The sequence below is a fragment of the Halichoerus grypus genome, chromosome 11 (genome assembly GCF_964656455.1).
Source record: "Halichoerus grypus chromosome 11, mHalGry1.hap1.1, whole genome shotgun sequence".
NCBI classification, from domain to species: Eukaryota; Metazoa; Chordata; class Mammalia; order Carnivora; family Phocidae; genus Halichoerus; species Halichoerus grypus.
Genome location: NC_135722.1, coordinates 110,525,132 through 110,547,520, shown reverse-complemented (window position 1 = coordinate 110,547,520; position 22,389 = coordinate 110,525,132). Strand labels below are relative to the sequence as shown.

The 22,389-nt window shown below is 47.2% G+C and overlaps 1 long non-coding RNA gene across 2 annotated transcripts in view; it reads right to left on the bottom strand.

Moving 5' to 3' along the window:
• Positions 1-19,488, bottom strand: part of LOC118551740 (uncharacterized) — a 32,168-nt gene extending 12,680 nt beyond the window's left edge. Inside the window, exons 1-4 of one of the 2 annotated variants that reach the window (XR_013442725.1) lie at positions 18,643-19,488; positions 11,766-11,883; positions 8,531-8,664; positions 1,596-1,824 (exon numbers count right to left, since the gene is read on the bottom strand). This is a non-coding gene — a long non-coding RNA (uncharacterized LOC118551740). Of the gene's footprint in view, positions 1-534; positions 1,825-8,530; positions 8,665-11,765; positions 11,884-18,642 lie in introns of those variants that run through there. The other variant, XR_013442724.1, reaches the window with a different exon arrangement.
• Between the last annotated feature and the right edge of the window lie 2,901 nt (positions 19,489-22,389).

Sequence of the window (22,389 nt, the reverse complement as noted above, 5' to 3'; positions counted from 1 at the left end):
AGATAAAGGAAATTTTCTACTTTTAATGTTGGTGGACCCTGCTCCCGGTCTCCCAGGGAGGCTATACTTTTAACATTTACCGAGGTTAAAATGATTCGACAAAACCTCAATGCATGGGCTCTGTTTCTGCCCTGAGTGCACATTGCTCATCTGCTTCGTTTAAAAAATAACCAAAAAGGAGCATTCCAAACACAAAGGTAAGAAAAACAAAAAAACCTCTCTGGTTCCCGTAAGATTATAGTTGAACATACTTGAACATACTAGTACGATAAAGTCTGTAACTTTCTGGAATGTCCTTCATCAGGATATTTTGTAACTCCTCGTGTAAAACCATATATAAGCCTGCACTGAACATTCCTTCCCCGGAGCTCTCTCTTCTTTGTGAAAACTGTATCCAGGGCACCTGTCCTTACTTGGGCTTGAGTAAGATTCTTTTTTCTTTCTCTTTACAATTTTTTTTTTTTTTTAAGATTTTATTTATTTGAGAGAGAGAGACACAGCGAGAGAGGGAACACAAGCAGGGGGAGTGGGAGAGGGAGAAGCAGGCTTCCCGCCGAGCAGAGAGCCCGATGTGGGGCTCGATCCCAGAACCCTGAGACCATGACCTGAGCCAAAGGCAGACGCTTAACGACTGAGCCACCCAGGCGCCCCTCTCTTTACAATTTTTAAAAAGGTTTGTCCATCTTGCACCCGCAACCTTCAGCTCAGATTCCCTTGATGAGACATAGAAAGGGGAAAGACCATGACCCTTCATTGTGAAGACCACTGCCCAGGACAGGGGGTCACCTGGATCCCAAAAGGACTTGAATTCCACTCATTACAGGTCAGTTTTGCCCAGGACACCTCCTTGCCCCCCCCCTCCGCCATCCCCAGGCCAGCCTTCCAGGGGCACGAGGGACTCAACTTGAGAACGGCTCGAGGCGCACTTGTCCCTGTGGCGAGTGTGTCCAACAGTGGCTTGAAAACCGTGTTTCCCTCCTCTGGGGAGGAGTCATGTTCTAAAAGTATGAGGATTGCCAAAACTCTGGGATCCTCCTCCTGAGATATCAGGATGGTGCTGGAATCTGTGTTTTTGGATATTGACAAGTGTAGCTTTCTTTCAATCCTGTGGACGCCCCAGAATCCTTAGCCAGAGTGCAGCTCTATATTGCTTGCACTCAAAGAGCTCCCAGCGGTGCAAAAGGAATAAAAGACAAAACAGAGGTTCTAAGTGCTGGGTTCAGAAGGCAGATGACTTTTGTCTGGTGTAGGAGGGGAGGCTTCCAGGAGTAGGTGACGCATCCATCAGGCACCCGGCCGCGTAGGGCAGTCGCTGTCCTCCGCGGCCCCTTGCTCTCATATGGCAGAGGACCTGCCTCCGTGCTCCTCGGCCCGATGCCTCTTCTGTTCCTCTTCATTCTTGTCCACCCTGATGTCTGCAGATTCCCTCAAATCCTGCAATTTCACTTCCAGGAGGAAACACCAGACTGATCAACTGCCACCTACTAGACAAATTCTTTTGCCAGTACTCTCAGAGGACACGACCCGGGCTGTAGATGCCTGGCCAGGAAAGTGGGGTCCCGCATCCCAGGGCCCAGTGACCCCTGTGTACAGACCTGTGGAGGGGGTGCTGTGGCGGACAAGAGTAGCCTGTGTCCAAGACAGGTTGTGGGCACATCACTGCGATTCACTTCACAGCAGCAGGTGCCTGGCTGTTGTGTGGGTAACCGGCTGGCAGAAGACATGCAGGGAGAATGGTGGGGCAGCCACCGTAACAGGCCAGCCCAGGGGCTGATGAGGTCCTGACCCTCTGTCCCACGGCTTACACGGCGCCTTATTTCCATCCTTGGGAAAGGAAATAAGAAGTCAATGAGGGGGCGCCTGGGTGGCTCAGTCGTTAAGCGTCTGCCTTCGGCTCAGGTCATGATCCCAGGGTCCTGGGATCGAGCCCCACATCGGGTTCCCTGCTCCGCGGGAAGCCTGCTTCTCCCTCTCCCACTCCCCCTGCTTGTGCTCCCTCTCTCACTGTGTCTCTCTCTGTCAAATAAATAAAATCTTCAAAAAAAAATTAAAAAAAAAAGTCAATGAGGAAGGCATTTAGGACCGTTGGGCAACCGGTGGTGGTGTGGAGAAGGGGAAGAAGGAGGAACTGTTAAAAATAACTCTGAAGCTCTGACTTTGGGTGATGATTCCAAAAGTATTTAGTAGAAATAGTAACAGGAAATTCGATCTGGTTGTGGGAAGCCGGGAGGGGTGAACGCTGCGTCGGACATTGTCACAATTCAAGATGGAAAGGGACTTAATGATCAGAATCAGTGATTTTAAAACTTTGCATTTTTCGTATTAATGTGGATACCTTTCTTCAAATGAAATCGTAAATGTATAGTAAAATAAAAGTCAAACGTCCTTGTTGAGGCACTACTGGGTAGGAGGGCCCAGTCATCCCACTCAGAAGCCTCTTCCTGATTCCCCATCTCAACACGTGCCTCAGGGGGCCTCTTGGTCGGTGCGTGCAAAATGCTTGGGCAAACAGCTCCATCCTTTACAGACCATAAAACTGCTGCCCAAAGAGGCAAAGTGATTTTCCCAAGGGCACACGGCTGCTCAGCAACAGATCTAGGATGGTGACCCTGACTTCCTAACGCACAGTTCATCCATGGAAGGTGTAACGTGCGCCTGGGGGCGCGGGGGGAAGGCAGCTGTGTGATAGGCAGCTTCAGCCTGTCTTCACAGAAGCCCCTTGCACACAGACAAGCAATGCTTCCCGAGGGGTACGACCTGCAGGAAGCACAATGACTGCTGGGGGTGGGCTCGCCTGGGGCTCGGCGGGGAAGGCGAAGCGCGAGCCCGCCGTGTGAAGAGCCAGGGGAGCCGGGGAAGGTGGGGTCAAGGAGGAATAGCAGTTGCAAAGACCCTGAGGTGGAAATGAGCTGGGTTTGTCCGAAGAGCAGAGAGGCACCCGTGTGGCTGAAGGGCAGCTAGAGTAAGAGGCGAGTGAGGTCAGAGAAGGAAACTGCATTCAGCCATGCACCTTCTTGCTTTGTGGTCTGCTGTGCCCGCAAGACTTCGGGATGGCGAGGTTCACACACTCCACCAATGCTTGCTCCCTGCAAGAGGAGAGTGTCCTGAAGCCACACTAGACTAGGGGCATACAGCTGACCCTTGAAGGACGCAGGTTTGAACTGCATGGGTCCACTTACACATATGTATGTATGTATGTATGTATGTATGTATGTATGTATTTATTTATTTTAGGGAGAGAGAGAGAGCTTGCGGCAGGTGTGTGAGGGGGAGAGGGGGAAGGGGCAGGAGGGAGAGAGAATCCTAAGCAAGCTCCACGCCCAGTGCGAGCGCGGCCGAGGGGCTGCTTCCCACGACCTTGAGATCATGACCTGATCCGAAACCAGGAGTCCAATGCCCAACCAACTGAGCCACCCAGGCACAAACCCCCCCCCCTTTTTTTTTTTGATGGTTTTTTTTTTTTGATGGTCAAACCCCCCTTTTGTTAAGGGTTGACAGCAGAAGCCACAAGGCCTTTATTCACAGCGACACACCCAGGCTCCCAGGATCTTACTAGGCCATAGGAGCAGGGGTCCCACACGCTGCCCCCTGCCCACTGGGGAGGAAAGGGGCAGGGCTGCAGGCTGCTGGGTACCTGGACTGCAGCCGAGGAGGGTGCCCACGGGCCAGCCAGCACTGCACAGGGCACCCCAGTCCTCCTGACCCGTTGGGGATGCACTGGGGCGCGGAGGCCCCAGACGCGCCTCCTCCAGGCGGGCACTCAGGGGTGGCGGTAGCTGCGAGGTGGGCTTAGTTACACCTGCGGGCAGGGGCGCAGGGCCTCTGCCCATGCGCAGCATTGCGCCCAGCCCGCCCCCGTCCTGGCTCAGCCCTGGCGGCCCTCCTATACCTGCCTGCCTTTCAGTGAATACACCTGCAGATCTGTAAATGTCTTTTCTCTTCCTTATGATTTTCTTAACTACATTTTCTTTTCTCTAGCTGACTTTATTGTAAGACTAAGGTTTATAATATGGGTAACATACAAAATACATGTTCACTGACTGCTCATATTATCCTGAGGCTTCTTGGCAACAGTAGGCTATTAAAGTTTTGGGGGAGATTCAAAAGTTACATGGAGATTTTTGTTGGGGCAGGTGGGTGCCCCTAAGCCCACATTGTCCAAGGACCAGCTGTGTCTGTCTCCTCATCATCTTGCTCTGAATCTTCTGGGTCGTATTACACTTACTGGCACAGGAGCGTGATGGCAAACCAGGTGCCCCCCCCCCCCCCCCGGAATATAGGACGTCCCCTGCCACAGAAATGCAGCGTGGAGCACGAATGTCTGGGTTATTAATTAAGCATTTGCTTTAAAACTCTTCTCTGTAATAAAATTTACTTATACTGTAATTGGTTTTCTTTTTTCCTATAAATTAGTCATTCTTTAAACTACAAGTGAGTTACCAGCTCCAGCTTGTTCCAGGGCTGTATTTTCTCTGTCAAGTTTGTACTGGCTCAGCCATCATGTAATAACAGAACTCTCCCTAACTCATTGGTGTAACACCCAAGAGATGCCAATGCAGAAGTTGCAGGCTTTAAAGGAATCAGTTTCACAGGACTACTGAAAACTAAAAGGGACAATGGAGTATGTCTCACTGTGGAAATATGAAAGGTGATTTTCCATAAAATAAATCAGCTCTAAACGCAGTGAGCTCACTTGCTGTGCTTTCCTTCTTCCCTATCGATTAGTAGTTACTCCTTGAGGGTAACTTGGGTTTACGTGTGGGGAAGAACAAGCTAATTCATGCACAGAGCTCCGCCCTCAGCTTGGAGAAGGTGGCAGGATGTGTGTCCCCTTCCCATGGCCTCTGCTGCAGGACTAGAGGGTCGCAGCTTCTCCCCTGCCGAGTACACACAAACACACATAACGTCCCACTTCTTTGCTCTGTCATTTGTGCCCAATTTGGGGCAGACACATTTCCCCAGCGTCCTGTGGGCACAGCAGTTGAGAGCAGGATAACGAGTTGTAAACAGCACCATCCTCCTCTCCCCAGGGACCCTCATGTTCTCCCATACCCTCTCCTCTTTCCCTCATCCCCTGTAACTCCCAAGTCCTGTGGGCAAGCCTCTCTTCCAGGCTAGTGGGCAGCACCTCATATACAAGGGTCTTTCTGAGTCAGAAGACCAGGAACTTGGGAAGCTTTGTAGTCAGTATGACTCTCTCTGAACAGAATGACTGACTGCCAGATCCATTCAAGGCCATACAACTGGCCTGGGCTGAAAATGATGTTATCTAGTCACCAACTCGCCATAACTCAGGCTATAAGGACCACCCCCCATTGGGGACCATCCTCCATGGGGACCACCACCCATGGTGACCACCCCCTATGGGGAACCACCCTCCATGGGGACTACCACCCATGGGAACCACCCCCCATGGGGACCATCACCCATAGGGGCCATCCCCATGGGGATCATCACCCACAGGGACCACCCCCCATGGGGACCACCACCCATGGGAACCACCCCCTATGGGGACAACCCTCCACGGAGAGTACCACCCATGGGGACCACCCCCATGGGGACCACCACCCATGGGGACCATCCCCCATGGGGACCATCACCCACGGGGACCATCCCCCATGGGGATCATCACCCACGGGGACCACCTCCCCTGGGGACCACCCTCCACGGGGACTACCCCCCATGGGGACCACCCTCCATGGGGACTACCCCCCATGGGGACCATCACCCATAGGTACCACCCTCCATGGGGACTACCACCCATGGGGACCATCATCCATGGGGACCACCCCCCATGGGACCACCCCCCATGGGGACCACCCTCCATGGGGACTACCCTCCATGGGGACCACCACCCATGGGAGGACTCCTTTGAAGTTGCTGTTGTTTGTTGCAGATAAGGATTGAAACTGCTCAGTGCCACAGTGAAAAAATTAGCACCTGTCTTTACTTGTTCTAATTCAGTGATTGTCTGGATTGTCTCCTGTCTTACAGAACTAGACCACCCCAGAGAGCAGCTACTTCACGAATCACTGGGACTTTGGCGCTTTCATGGAGGGTCAAAGTGGAGGGCCAGCCAATTTCAGGGGCCCACTGTTTTCCAGACTACTCTACCCTCAACCACCAATGATGTTCCCAGTGGTCAGGGACTTTTAAATATTCACCCACTCTGCTGTGGAGGGGTGTTTAATCCCTGTTTGTAAAAATAACCTGGTATTTTGTAACTCTCACCTGCATTATCAATTCAAATGACTAATGATGTTTCTGGCACCTTTTACTTAAACTTCTTAAAACTTCTTGCTTGGGTGGCTTGGCCCAGTTTTACACTAAACCTCATTTCAGTTCTTTTCTGAGAATTATACCAGCAACACCTCAGGAAAGAGCAACAGTCTGCTATATACACAAAATGACTGTGTCATGAAGAGGAAGCAATGGACAAAACTCTCAAGGCTAAATTTGACTCTAAGAAACCTGGGTGATGGTCTTATCGTCGGTAGTGTCCCTGTCTCCCAGAGCTTTGACTATGGGAACTAGTCTCGAGGGCATAGACCAAGGGCCTTCCCAAGCTTGACTCAATTCTGATGATCGTGATTTCATGTCTGGTAACGGGCATTCAACAGGTGTAAAACACGCTGCCACAGGGCGTGTTTTTGCCCCCAGGATCAAAGTCTTAATTCTTCTAAGTAGAGAATCATCAATGATTATTCTGCCAAAGGAAACACCTTAATGTATCTTCTTCCTTTTCCCAAGGAGGTGGAATTCAGGAACTGATGGCCCCAGCTGTCAGTTCAGGCTGGAGATGGGCAAAGAGATGGGCCAGCACATCCTGCAGGCAGCGTGAGACAGGTCTCTAATGCTGGACCCGAAGGGCGAGACCATGTGAGTGTGCTGTCCATGGAATGACTACATCTACTTGTTACGGTTTTAAAACAATGAGATTTAGACTCAGAGGATTTGGTGTGCTCGGCTATGGTATGAATGCTCAAAGGTGATTCAGTTACTGATGCTGAAATAAAGTCAGGCACGTGGTTGGAAAATAGGACCATGTGTGCTTCAGCTGACAGAGTCACATGGCATGGCATGGTTGTGCGGTGTGAGCGTGGGAGGAAATGGGTTTAGGATGCCAACATTCCCGTTTGTGCCTGTCCTAAGGATACGGCAGGATTTTAGGCTCTGCTGGGCTATGCCCCAGAGCACGGTGCCTCTGTCATCCCACTTCATCCTCACCTTTCCTCGGGAGAAATCCTTGATGACTGGCTAATCTTCCTTACAACTGAGAAGCCACTGGGTCTTTCCCCTAGGGAATATCTAGGAAATGCAGATAACATTTGAAACTAGCCTAAAGAAGACATCTCCTAAAGGAAAACTTTCTTCTAATAAGCCTTAAGATGTATTTCACAAATAATAATAAATCTGTATTGGGTACTCTTTCCTTGTTTCTAAGCTCATGAATTCCTGTGCTAATCCCTGCTCTTGGTATGGATAGGATAGGGTTGACCAGATGGTCTTTCCCACTGTAGGAAGAAGCCTCACTTTGCCCAGAACTGGAAGGAGGCAGGACTCATTAACTGTGAAGAAGTGGATGATGGAGTTTTTGTTGTTGATTCTGTAGTGCTCCTTCTTGGAAGTTTTAAGACAGAATTCCATATCCTCAAGAAGCAGAACAGATATAGAAACACTTAGTCATTGGACTAAACTGAAGGGAAGTGGCCTGTGGATTGTGTGAGCAGGAAGTGTGGAGGACTTACAACTGTGAACTGACAGAGTGACCTCAGCTTCTGGTCTGAGGACACACTGCATGTCACCCCCCACCCTACCAGCCTCTTCTGCGCTGCCTTATAGCGGCTGTTATTTGACCCTGCTACATGCCCAGGAGTCTACGATAAATGCTACACAGGCATTATTTCAGTTTGCTATGTGGATTCAGATCCCCAGCCTTCCACACACTAGCTGTGTGACTTAGGACAAGGTTCTTAGTTTCTCTCTGCTTGGTTGTTCACATAAAGGAGGCACGAAAATAGAACTTTTGTGACAATAATAAATTAACACATGTAAAACACTTAAACAGTTGTGGGACCCAGGAGAGCATGGATGTTACCGTTATTATGTCTGTCATTTTAGATGAGATGAGGTTTGTCATCAAGACCCAGAGAGGCTGAGTCTCTCTGCGGGTGGCACGCCAGCATCCCGGGGGCAGGTTAGGTGCTGCCCTGAGGCACCGTGTTCTACCAGTGGTAACTTGTGCATATTATACTCTCAGCTCTGACCTCGGGGGCAGCCTCCCCACCACCTGCTAACGCTCCCCAGGATGGACACTTCACACACAGACCTCTGCGCTCTGTGGATTCCTCCCACAGCCCCTCCACGTTCTGTACCTTGAAGGGAGATTGGAAAGGGTTGGTGAGCTGGAGCGATGGAAGGACACAGGACGGGGGTGCTGAGGGTTCTCACAAGGTCGGGGCTAGATCTGGCATACGGTGAAGACAAAAGGTGGCTAACAGAACAGAGAAAATGGAAGGATGGACAGTACCGCACATGGAGGGTCCCCGTTGCTCTCCTCTGTCTTCCAAGGTGCAGGGGTGTGGCCGGCCGACGTCCACTCCTTCCTGCTCTGTGTCCTTGGCAGCTGCTTGCACAGGGGGCTACTGAGTACAGGAAATGCAGCTATAATCATAATTGAGATTTGCTGTAAGTGTAAAATACACACTGGATTCCAAAGACTTCGTACAAAAAACAGAATGCAAAGTATCTCCGTATTAATTTTTCCAAAATCTTAATTATATTTGAAATATTGATATTTTAGATATATTGAGTGAGATAAAATATATTAAAGCTTATTTTACCTGTTTTTTTTTCTAATTTGTTTAATGAGGCTTCTATAAAATTTAAAATTACATATGTGAATTGTGTTCTATCTCTGTTGCACAGGGTTGCTCTAGATCACAGGTCCCCTGAATTCCCAGCTGCCAAGGCTGGGATGGGCCTCCTCCACTGGCTGATCTACCAAGGATGGACCCCTCAATGATGGCCCAATCCCTAGTGGTGGCCCAGGGGCTACAGGATACGGTGGGTGTGGATGGTCTACAGGTCTGGGTGTCCCTACGTATGTGTTGGGGTCTCCTGAATTGCCAAACAAAGCCAGAGAGAGGAAGAGAAGAAGAATCTGCTAGAAAGAGGGGCCTCAGAGATGTCGGGGACAGGCATAGGCTCTGGGTAAAGGTGGTCTGGAGGGGGTCCCAGAACCGGTATATTCTAGGAGGTGACGCTGATAGAGCTGGAAGGAGCAGAGGTTGTGACCGGCTTTGTGCTGACACTGTCCAGAGTGGGGCCCCCAGGAGGGGGCTGGTGCCCAAGTGCTGTGCAGGTGTAGGTCTGTGTAGCTGGCAGCTCTTCTCTTCGTGAAGAAGCCAGGTTGACCGCTGAGAGCAAGAGGGGGAAGAAAAATTTAAGACATTCAGGATAGACCAAACTGAACTGCGACAGTCGTATGTATTTTTCTCAGTATTTACGTCTTCACCGAAGGAAAAGGCCAGCCCCTCATTAGCAAGTAGGGGGCCCCAGCCTCTGGGTTGAGGCAAGGACCCGACCTTGAGTTTCCCAAGATCTGGCAAAAAGAAAGCAGAATGCACTGGACACAGAGCATTAAAAAGTAGGGACTCTCATATGGGGAATAAAGAGGGGTATGGTTTGTAGCAAAAGTAGGGACTCCCAACTCAAGAAAAACACAGAAACAGGGTTGTCAAAGTTGGAGGCAAAGCCAAAGCTGTTCTGGCAGAGAAAATATTTCGCTGAATCCCAGGCATTGAGCTGGGGCTCCCTCAGTCGCTCCTGACCAAGGTCAGTGGGGATCAAGCGACCTCAGCCGTGGGGAGAGGATGAGCCGTGAAGGTGGAGAATGTGGCGGAGCCCGGCAATTAACCAAGGTCAGAGAGACAGACGCAGCTCCCCGTGTACCATCACAATAGTGATCTCCTTTTGGAAGAAGTGAGTATATTTCACAACCCTTGATAAGTAATGGGTGTCTCAACCCATTGTGCCCTGGCCTGTGGAAGGCAGGGGAATTGGCAAGCCAGAAGGAGAAAGGTGGGATGATTCCCATGGACCAACCTCCAACATTACTGTATGATCTTGGAGAGATCATTTCTTCTCTCTTGGCCTCACATTGTTATTTGTAAAATGAAAGACCTGAATCCGATGATCTAACTGGTTCCTCATTTTTTTTTTTTCATTTTTAGTAAACAGAGGACATACAATACTGTCATGTCTCCCCACCCCCAAATTGGCTGCATTGGAAGATTTCAGGAAATGTTTTGAACTTCAATGTAAATATCAAGCAGAAGCATGGTACATATACATAGTGTATAATGCAATTCCAGTAAAACTGCTCTGACTTATTCATTTTCCAGCGAATCCCACATAATTTGAGTCATTTTATTGTTCAAATACTCTGCCTCCATTACTGTTACAGTACAATACCACCCAGCATTTCACTTCCCCATTGCCTGGCTTCCTTGGCCTTTATTTTATCCTGCTGTTGCTCAAACCATGAACCTGTTCAGATGTTCCCTACGAAATCAGCAATAAACTACTTAGCAGGGAATCTTACTTAGAAGAGATAAAGCCTGATGAGTGCACTCAGAAAAGTGAGCACATGGCTGCAGGCATAGATGGTTCCGTGAGCTAGTCCTCTCTCTGCTCAGCTTGAAATGATCCAAACCAGAGCTTTCCAGAAACAGAGCCAACATAAGCGTACACACTGTTCCCCACGTGCTCAGAGGTACTCAGAGCTCTCAGAATCCTGTTTCCCTTGCACTGCTTTGCAAACAAAGGCACAAGCCATGGGGTACTCATCAAGTGAGGCGTAGGCTGGCTCAAGTACACAACCCAGAAAGGCCATGCCTTTAACCACAAACAGTAAGTCCTTGTCAGTTAGGATTGGAAGGGTCCCCTAAACTGCTTTGTCTGTGACCTGTACTGGGCTTTTAGGGCTCAGCATATTCAAGCAAAGGTAAGGTTGTCAAGTAAAGGAATTTTGCCGGAATATGTAAATACTAAAAAACAAACCAAAACACACTTGTAGTTACTGATTGCAAATGTTTTTGGCACAGGAGGCAGGGACATCGACGAGGATGCATGGATGATGTCCTTTAAGCCAACGTGAAGCTAGAAACATGGGAACGGTAAGATCTTCACTTCTAAAGAACTGTTAAAGTCTAGCAGGTGGGTTCTGATTCACACGAGCCCAGTTCCATGACAACCAAGACTTAAGAGACTCACAGATTGGCGGGATATCACGTACGCCGTGATTGTTTCTTGCTCAGCTGATGTGTGGTGACATTTTTTGACTGATTCTAGAATGGGTTATAATGAACTTGAAATATATGGAAGAGAAATTTTCCTTCTCTCGGTACATAATGTTAGGGCATAATGTTGCCTTTCAGGTTAAATAAGAGTGCTTTATGAGCAGGGAGGAATTCGAGATCAGCATTCGGCACACTCCAGAATATCAGGTATAAATAGTCCCCCAAAATTAGCAAAACTAAGTCATGTGAGAGAAAGAAACTTTGGAAACCTTAAACATTCTCTTCCCCTAAGAGGTGAGTGTCCCAAGTAATAGGCCCAGGAGTTTGGGGGTTTCTTCCCTCTTGCTGTCGGTTTGGTTCCTCTCTAGAGGACAGCTCTGTGCTCCGTGCACGTTGTGTAGTTTGTGGTGTAGTTTGTGGTTCGTGTTCAAGTCTGTTCCCCAGGGGCCTGTGATGACTCACAAGCTCTGGCTCCACTGGGCTTGCCGCAGTCTTGGTGGCTTGGCAGGACATGTGGTTCTGACTCCCATCTCCGAGAAGGGAACTTCACAGTTGAGGGGTGAGTGACAGGGACACAAACCTTATTCAAAAATCAATGGCATCATGTCAGGAATGAAACCATCAGTGATTTGGCCAAGTTCCTTATCCTACACTAAACAACAAAGCCCTAGTTTTGCGATTTAATCAAATGATCTGAACATTTCATCATTTTCAAAGGAGTATAGCCAGCGCCACCTAGCGCAACTATTGTAAATTTCACAGTTTTACAAAGAATCCTTAAAATCTGGCTATTTCCTGTGACTGGGACTTAGATTTGGTTGCTAGGCATGGTGGCTGTCTCTTTCTGTGAGATACTGCTCTGTATGTTTCAGCGTTTTTATTCTGACGCGAGGATGTGCAGATCCAGAACACTATTTTTTTTATTATGTCAGTCACCATACAGTACATCATTAGTTTTTGATGTAGAGTTCCATGATTCATTGATATAACACCCAGTGCTCACTGCGGTACTATTTTTAATTTGACATGAAAATTCTCCCAGGATAATTTCAGGGGCAAACTGTGTCACCCCAGCATGGGATCTTGTCAGTTGCTCCTAGTCCAAATGCGTCTGGACTACAGATTCACTCTGTGAGGTTTTCTAAACTTTTCACCCCAGTGCAGAGACTGTTCCTAGGTGATCTTCCAGTTGAGCAAGGTTGGACATTAGCTCTTATATGTACTCCAACATTTGTGGACATATCACTTCTCAAGATAAAGTCATTTGGTTTCCTCATGTCCTTCATGAACATCTGTGTGAATGGGCTCTCTGTATTTGAGCTAACACATGTTATAGCAGATCCTATGAGGACCAGGTGCTCATCTCATAATGAGATTTCCTTAAATATGACTCTCACCCCCACTGGTGAGTTCCAAATAGACATTTGGTATAATTTGAATTTGATGTTCTGGCCACAACAGAAGGACACTGATCCAGGTAACATCAATCAAATTGAGAATTTGAAACTGAGACTGCAGCAGAGACGGGAGTTGGGAAATAATTCTATCTATCTATCTCTATCATCTATCTATCGAAGAGAGACCATGCAAGCAAATGAAGTTTTTTCTGAAATCATGTTAAGCATCTTTTTAAAAATGAGAGTGAAAGAAAGAAAATAATTTTCTATGTTCAGATATGTTTGGGAAATCTTGTTCAACAAAGTTAAACAGTTTTTTTGCCACAGGACTATTTGTAGCCTTTAATACACTAGCACGTACTGTGAATCTTCTGGAAAAGGGTGTAGAACACCATGCTCCTAGATCTTGCCAGGAAGCTTTGAGCCCCAGCAACACCCATATCATTTCTCAGAAGTGCTGCAAAGAGTGCTTCTTTGTTTTATTTTTTAATTTTTCATTTTAAATTTTGTTAGTTAATATACAGTGCAATATTGATTTCTGGAATAGAATTCAGTGATTCATCATGTACATACAACACCCAGTGCTCATACCAACAGGTGCCTCCTTAATGCCCATGACCCACCCACCTCGCTCCATGAACGCTTGGTTTGTTCTCTATCATTAAGAGTCTCTTATTGTTTGTTTCTTTTTTTTTTTTTTTTTTTAAATATTTTATTTATTTATCTGACAGAGAGAGACACAGCAAGAGAGGGAACACAAGCAGGGGGGTGGGAGAGGGAGAAGCAGGGTTCCTGCCGAGCAGGGAGCCTGATGCGGGGCTCGATCCCAGGACCCTGGGACCATGACCTGAGCTGAAGGCAGCCGCTTAACTGACTGAGCCACCCAGGTGCCCCTATTGTTTGTTTCTCTATCTCCTTTTTTCCCCTTGCCATATGTTCATCTGTTTTCTTTCTTAAATTCCACATTTGAGTATTCCACATACGAGTATTTGTCTTTCTCCGACTGACTTATTTCACTTAGCATAATACTCTTTAGTTCCATCCACGTCATCGCAAATGGTAAGATTTCATTCTTTTTGGTGGCTGAGTAATATTCCATTGTCTATATATACCACATCTTCTTTATCCATTCATATGTCAATGGACATTTGGGCTCTCTCCATAGCTTGTTGATAATGCTGCTATAAACATCAGGGTGCTTGTGCCCCTTTAAATCAGTATCTTTGTATCCTTTGGGTAAATACCTAGTAGTGAAATTGCTGGATCATACAGTAGTTCTATTTTTTAACTCTTTGAGGAACTCCATACTGTTTTCCAGAGTGACTGCACCAGTTTGCATTCCCACCAACAATATAAGAGGTTCCCCTTTCTCCACATGCTCACAACACCTGTTTTTTCTTGTGTCGGTAATTTTCGCCATTCTGACAGGTGTGAGGTGATATCTCATTGTGGTTTTGATTTGCATTTCCCTGATGATGAGTGTTGTTGAGCATTTTTCAAGTGTCTATTGGCCATCTGTATGCTTTCTTTGGAAAAGTGTCTATTCACATCTTCTGCCCATTTATTAACTAAATTATTTGTTTTTTGGGTATTGAGTTTGGTAAGTTCTTTATATATTTTGGATACTAACCCTTTATCAGATGGGTCATTTGCAAATATCTTCTCCCATTCCATAGACTGCCTTTTAGTTTTGTTGATTGTTTCCTTTATTGTGCAAAAGCTTATTATCTTGATGAAGTCCCAATAGTTCATTTTTGCTTTTTTTTTTTTTTTTTTTCCATTCCCTACAGAGTCATGTCTAATAAGAAGTTGCTGCGGCTGAAGTCAAAGAGGTCTCTGCCTGTCTCCTCTAAGGATTTTATGGTTCCAGGTCTCACATTTAGGTCTTTCATCCATTTTGAATTTATTTTTGTATATGGTGTAAGAAAGTGGTCCAGTTTTCCCAGCACCATTTGTTGAAGAGACTGTCTTTTCCACTGGATATTCTTTCCTGATTTGTTGAAGATTAGTTGACCATAGAGTTGAGGGGCCATTTCTGGGTTCTCTTATTCTGTCCCATTGATTTATGTGTCTGCTTTTGTGCCGGTACCATACTGTCTTGATGATTACAACTTTGTAATAGAGCTTGAAGTCCGGAGTCGTGATGCCTCTAGTTTAGTTTTTCTTTCTCAGAATTGCTTTGGCTATTCAGGGTCTTTTGTGGTTCCATACGAATTTTTGATTGTTTATTCTAGCTCTGTGAAAAATGCTGGTGGTATTTTGATGTGATTGCATTAAATGTGTAGATTATTTTGGTAGTATAGACATTTTAACAATGTTTGTTCTTCCAGTCCATGAGCATGAAATGCTTTTCCCTTTCTTTGTGTCCTCGTCAACTTCTTCCATAAGTGTTTTATAGTTTTCAGAATACAGATCTTTTAACTTCTTTAGTCAGATTTATTCCTAGGTGTCTTACTATTTGTAGTGCAATTGCAAATGGGATCAATTCCTTGATTTCTTTTTCTGCTGCTTTGTTATTGGTGTATAGAAATGCAAGGGATTCCTGCACATTGATTTTATACCTTGCGACACTGCTGAATTCATGTATGAGTTCTAGCAAATTTTTGGTGGAGTCTTTCAGGTTTTCTACATGTAGTATCATGTCATCTGCAAACAGTGAAAGTTTGACTTCTTCCTTGCCAGTTTGGATGCTATCTATCTATCTAATCTATCTATCTATTTATTTATTTATGTCATGTCTGATTGCTGAAGCTAAGATTTCCAGTACTATGTTAAATAGTAATGGTGAGAGTGGACATCCTTGTCTTGTTCTCAGAAAAGGCTCTCAGTTTCTCCCTGCTTGTCTTGTTCCTGGCCTTAGGAGAAGGACTCCAGTTTTTCTACATTGAGGATGGTATTAGCTATGGGTCTTTCATAGATGGCCTTTATGATGTTGAAGTATGTTCCATCTATTCCTACTTTGTTGAGGGGTTTATCAAGAAAGGATGCTGTACTTTGTCAGATGCTTTTTCTGCACTGAGAGGATCATATGGTTCTTATCCTTCCTTTTATTAATGTGGTGTATCAGGTTGATTGATTTGTGAATATTGAACCATCCTGCAGCTCAGGAATAAATCCCACTTTATCACAGTGAATAATGCTTTTAATGTACTGTTGAATTCGATTTGCTAGTTTCTTGTTGAGAATTTTTCTATCCATGTTCATCAGGGATATTGGCATGTAATTCTTTTTAGTGGGGTCTTTGCTTTTGGAATCAAGGTAATACTGGCTTTGTAGAATGAGTTTGGAAGTTTTCCTTCCATTTCTATTTTTTGGAACACTTTGAGAAGAACAGGTATTAACTCTTCTTCAAATGTCTGGTAGAATTCCTCTGGGAAGCCATCCAGCCCTGGACTTTGGTTTGTTGGGAGATTTTTGGTTACTGCTTCAATTTCTGTGCTGGTTATGGGGGTTTGTTCAAATTTTCTGTTTCTTCCTGTTTCAGTTTTGGTAGTTTGTAAGTTTCTAGGAATTTGTCCATTTCTTCCTGGTTGCCCAGTTTGTTGCCATATAATTTTTCATAGTATTCTCTTATAATTGTATTTCTGGTGTGTTTGTAATCTCTCCTCTTTCATTCATGATTTTATCTATTTGGGTCTTTTTTTCTTTTTGCTAAGTCTTGCTAAGGGTTTATCAATTTTAGTGATTCTTTTGAAGAACCAGCTCTTAGTTTTGTTAATCCATTCTACTGTTTTCTTTTTGTTTCTGTATCATTTATTTCTGCTCTAGTCTGTATTATTTCCCTTCTGCTGGCTTTAGGCTTTATTTGTTGTTCCTTTTCTTGCTCTTTTACTGTAAGTTTAGGATGGGTATTTGAGACTTTTCTTTCTTCTTGGGGTAAGCCTATATTGCAATATACTTCCCTCTTAAGACTGCCTTTGCTGTATTCTGAAGGTTTGGGACTGTCTGTGCTTTCATTTTCATTTGATTCCCTGTGTATTTCTTTAAATTTTTCTTTAATTTCCTGGTTAAGCCATTCATTCTTTAGTAGGATGCTCTTTAACCTCCATGTGTTTGTGGTCTTTCCAAATTTTTTCTTGTGGCTGACTTCAGGTTTCATAGCATTGTAGCCTGAAAATATGCACAGTATGACCTCAGTCTTTTTGTAATTGTTGAGGCCTGATTTGTGACCCAGTATGTGATCTATTCTAGAGAATATTCCATGTGCACTTGAGAAGAATGTGTATTCTGCTGCTTTAGATGAAATGTTCTGAATATATCTGTGAAGTCCATCTGGTCCAGTGTGTCATTCAAAGCCATTGTTTCCTTGTTGATCTTCTGCTTAAATGATCTGTCCATTGCTGTAAGTGGGGTGTTAACTATTACTGTATTATTATCAATGAGTTTCTTTATGTTTATTATAAATTGATGTATATATTTGGGTGCTCCCAAGTTGGGGGCATAAATATTTGCACTTGTTAGGTCTTCTTGATGAATAGACCCCTTAATTATGATATAGTGACGTTCTTCATCTCGTTACAGTCTTTGTTTTAAAATCTAGTTTGTCTGATATAAGTATGGCACCTTGGCTTTCTTTTGATGTTCATTAGCATGATAGATGGTTCTCCATCCCCTTACTTTCAGTCTGCATGTGTCTTTAGGTCTAAAATGAGTCTCTTGTAGGCAGCATGTAGATGGATCTTATTTTTTTATTCATTCTGATACCCTGTCTTTTGATTGGTGCGTTTAGTCCATTTACATTCAGAGTGATTACTGATAGACGTGAATTTAGTGCCATTGTGTTCCCTATAGAGCTGGTGTTTCTGGTGATGTTCTCTGGGTTCTAGTCTTTGTTGCTTTTGGTCTCTTTTTCTCCACTCAGAGTCCTCCTTAAAATTTCTTGCAGGGCTGGTTTAGTGTTCACAAACTCCTTTAGTTTTTGTTTATCTGGGAAACTCTTTATGTCTCCTTCTATGCATTTTCTCTTATCCTCTTCTGAATGAGAGCCTTGCTAGATAAAGAATTCTTGGCTGCATGTTTTTCCCATTCAGCACGTTGAATATTTCCTTCCACTCCTTTCTGGCCTGCCAAGTCTCTGTGGACAGATACACTGTGAATCTGATCTGTCTTCCCTTGTAGGTTAAAGACTTTTTCTCCCTTGCTTGCTCTCAGGATTCTTTCCTTGTTAATATATTTTGTGAATTTGACTATGATATGCCTTGGCAACGGTCAGCTTTTGTTGAATTCAGTGCGAGTTCTCTGAGCTTCTTGGATTTTGATGTGTGTGTCCTTCCCCAGATTAGGGAAGTTTTCAGCTATGATTTGCTCCAATAACCTTCTTCCTCCTTTTCTCTCTCTTCATCTTCTAGGACTCCTATGATACAAACGTTATTACATTTAAATAAGTCGCTGAGTTCCTTAAGTCTACCTTTGTGGTCCATTACCTTTCTTTCCCTCTTCTTTTCAGCTTCATTATTTTCCATAATTTTATCTTTTGTATCACTGATTCACTCCACCACTTCATCCAGCCTCATTTTTATGACCTCCACTTGGGATTGTGACTTGGTTATAGCATTTTGAATTTTGGCCTGACTAGATTTTAGTTCTTTTATCTCTACAGTAAGGGATTCTCTAGTGTCTTCCATGCTTTTTTCAAGCCCACTACTATCCTTATAATAATTGTTTTAAATTCTAGTTCATGGGGCGCCTGGGTGGCTCAGTCGTTAAGCGGCTGCCTTCGGCTCAGGTCATGATCCCAGGGCCCTGGGATCGAGCCCCGCATCGGGTTCCCTGCTCCGCGGGAAGCCTGCTTCTCCCTCTCCCACTCCCACTGCTTGTGTTCCCTCTCTCGTGTCTCTCTGTCAAATAAATAAATAAAATCTTTAAAAAAAAAAAAATAATAAATAAATAAATAAATAAATTCTAGTTCAGACATCTTAATTTTATTTGTATTGATTAAATACCTGGCCATGACTTCTATCTTGAGCTCTTCCTTTTCAGGTGAATTCCTCCATCTCATCATTTTGTCCAGAAAAGAAATGAATAAAGAGAAACAACAACAACAATAAAACACAAAACAAAAAAAAAAAAGAAGAAGAAAAAGAAAATTAACAAGAAAAACAAAACAAAAACAAGAAAAACTAGATCCTGAGTATGTTTTGGTCAGCTTGTTAAAAGAATCTAGGTCCCAAAATAAATAAGATAAAAGTAAACAAAAACATTTTTTTACAAAAAGTATTTACGTAAAAATTAAAATTAAATAAATAATAAAATATTTTTACAAGGACTTGGAAACTGTAATAAATGAAAAAAATAATAAAGGAAATAATGAATAAAAGTAGAATGGAAGGTGGATCCTCTTTCCCCCGGAGCTGAAGGTCTGCAGCCCTCTGTGACCGGTAAACTCGGGGCCAGCGAGCTGTGTGCTGGTCTTCTGGGGGAGGGGCCCGCCGCGCGGACTCTCAGGCTGGTTTCAGGGAAATGCGCCTCCAGGGCGCGGGGAGGCGGGGCTCGGGAGGCACCATCCGGCCGCCACTGGGTGGCGCTGTTTCGCTCCCCGAAGGCTTCCAGCGCCGACGGAGGGATGCAAATGGCGGCGCCCCGCTCTCTAGCCCCAGCGCTGAAAGCCCGTGCCCGCACTGCTCCGCGAGCCCCCCCAGAAAAGCAACCACCCTACTCGTCTCCCTGGTCTCCGCCTGAGCCCTGCGTTCACCCTGCCCCCGACGGAGGCTTTTTATCTCAGGTGTGGGACCGAGTTTCAAAACTCCAGATTCCAGGGACGCCGGCGGCGCAGGCGCGCTTCCTGCAGGGAGGGTGTCCCCCGCTCGCCCGCCGGTCCCCGAAGCGGCGGCAGGACCGCGGGCGGCCCGCAGTTTCCAGCCGGCACCTCCGCTCACGGCTCTGGGGGGCTTCCCGCCCCTGTGCCTGGGGGCGCCGCAGCACCCTGGCGCCCCCCACCCCGTGCTGCCCGAGACCCAGGGCTCCTCCGACCGCCCTGTCGCTGCCGGGACCGGCCGCTCGCCGCCCGAGCGCCTCTCAGCCGGGGCGTCCCCGCGGCACGGGACTGCGTTCTGCGTCGGCCGCTTCTAAGACCCCGCGGCGGCCCCCGTGCGCCGGCCCCTCCCCGCCGCCGCGCCCCGCGGGCTCAGCTCTGCCCCCCCCCCCCCCCCCGCGAACTTCCGCACCTCCTGCCTCCCGAAGGGCCGCCGCTTTCCTGCTTGTAGACTTGCAGGCTGTGTTCCCTCAGAAGTCCGACTGGTTCCCGGCGGTTCGGAGTAACCGGATAACCGGCCGCGCTGCTGGGCCGAGCCAAGCTCAGGGCCCCGCGCCGCCGCCATCTTAGCCCGTGCTGCCGACCGCGCCCCCGGGCCGCTTCCTGTGGGACCGGAAGGGCCTCCGAACCGGACTTCCCGGGGGCGCTCCGCCGGGGCCGTCCGGCGCGGGGCTCGCAGTTCCGCGGGGCTGCCGCCGCTCCGGGAGCTCGTCCCACGGGTGCTGTTCCAGAGCAGCCTGTCCCGCGCAGAGGCCTCGGCGCGAGAGCCGCCCCGTAGCGCCCGGCGAGCCGCGGGGCCCCAGGCCCAGAGGGGCCCCCGCCGCGCGCTCGCCGCCACGGCCGCCGTCTCTCAGACACAGGCCCGTCCTGACGTAGAGTGATCGCTCCGCGTTTTTCTGACCAACAGGCTTCCACCATCAATAAGCTTTTTGTTTGCTTGCTTGTTGGTCCGGAGAAAACCATCCATTCGTATGTAGCGTCGGGAAAGACGGGAGGATCGGGATGTTCCCCTCACGGCGCTCCTGTCGCGCTCTGCCCGGCTCCGGAGAACCCTCTGTGGTCTGAAGGGCTGAATCGGGAGCCCTTTCCCCGGTTCGCTTCGCTGCCCCATTGTATTCGCCTTCGGTATTGGCTGGGCTGTCTCTCCCGCTGTGAGGACTCTCCAGCCACCTTCCCGCGCCCCTCGCCCCATCCACATGGAGAATCCCTCTTGCTGGAGTCCCATGTTCTGTTCTTTATGGCATTTATCATAGTTGTATTTCATACCTACTTGATTAATACCCATCTCCCCAACCAGACTTGGAGCGCCAAGAAAGTAATAAGGTTTTCCTTTTCCGGGTATCCACAGCATCTACTTAAGTTCCTGACACAGCATAGGTGCTCAATTACTATTTACTGCATGCATGGATGGATGGATGGATGGATGGGTGTGTGGGTAGATGGGAGGATGGATGGATAAATGGGTGCGTGGGTGGGTGGATGGATGTGTGGGTAGATGGGACGATGGATGGATAAATGGGTGCGTGGGTGGGTGGATGGGTGTGTGGGTAGATGGGACGATGGATGGATAAATGGGTGCGTGGGTGGATGGATGGGTGTGTGGGTAGATGGGAGGATGGATGGATAAATGGGTGCGTGGGTGGGTGGATGGATGTGTGGGTAGATGGGACGATGGATGGATAAATGGGTGCGTGGGTGGATGGATGGGTGTGTGGGTAGATGGGAGGATGGATGGATAAATGGGTGCGTGGGTGGGTGGATGGATGTGTGGGTAGATGGGACGATGGATGGATAAATGGGTGCGTGGGTGGGTGGATGGATGTGTGGGTAGATGGGACGATGGATGGATAAATGGGTGCGTGGGTGGATGGATGGATGGGTGGGTAGATGGGTGGATGGATGGATAAATGGGTGCATGGGTGCGTGGATGGGTGTGTGGGTAGATGGGAGGATGGATGGATAAATGGGTGCGTGGGTGGGTGGATGGATGTGTGGGTAGATGGGACGATGGATGGATAAATGGGTGCGTGGGTGGGTGGATGGATGTGTGGGTAGATGGGAGGATGGATGGATAAATGGGTGCGTGGGTGGGTGGATGGATGTGTGGGTAGATGGGACGATGGATGGATAAATGGGTGCATGGGTGGGTGGATGGATGTGTGGGTAGATGGGACGATGGATGGATAAATGGGTGCGTGGGTGGATGGATGGATGGGTGGATAAATGGGTGCATGGGTGGGTGGATGGGTGTGTGGGTAGATGGGAGGATGGATGGATAAATGGGTGCGTGGGTGGGTGGATGGGTGTGTGGGTAGATGGGAGGATGGATGGATAAATGGGTGCGTGGGTGGGTGGATGGATGTGTGGGTAGATGGGACGATGGATGGATAAATGGGTGCGTGGGTGGGTGGATGGATGTGTGGGTAGATGGGACGATGGATGGATAAATGGGTGCGTGGGTGGATGGATGGATGGGTGGGTAGATGGGTGGATGGATGGATGGGATGGATGGGGGGGTGGATGGGTGGGTGGGCATTTCTACTCCAATAGCAAGCCTTAGAAGAATCTTATGACACATTCTGGGAAGGTGAACAGTGCAGAGACTGACTTTGAGGGGTGCCCTGGGAGGAAACAATCAGCAGCCCTCCTCACACCTACAGTAACTGCTCATTCTCCCCTCAAAATCACTTAACTTACTAAATTTTAATCATTTTGCCTCCATTGTAGGATATAAGTTCTTAGGGGGTAGAGAGCAAGTTTTTCTAGTTCATCTCAACATCTTAGCTGCCTGACCTTTAACAGACACTTACTAAATGGGGATGGATAGTGTTTAGGAAAACAGAAGGGACCTAGTCTTAAGCTCAGGGGACCCTGAGGTTCCCAGAGAGTGTTTGCCTTCCTCATGAGAGTTCCCTGCCTCCCCGTATTTCCCAACTTC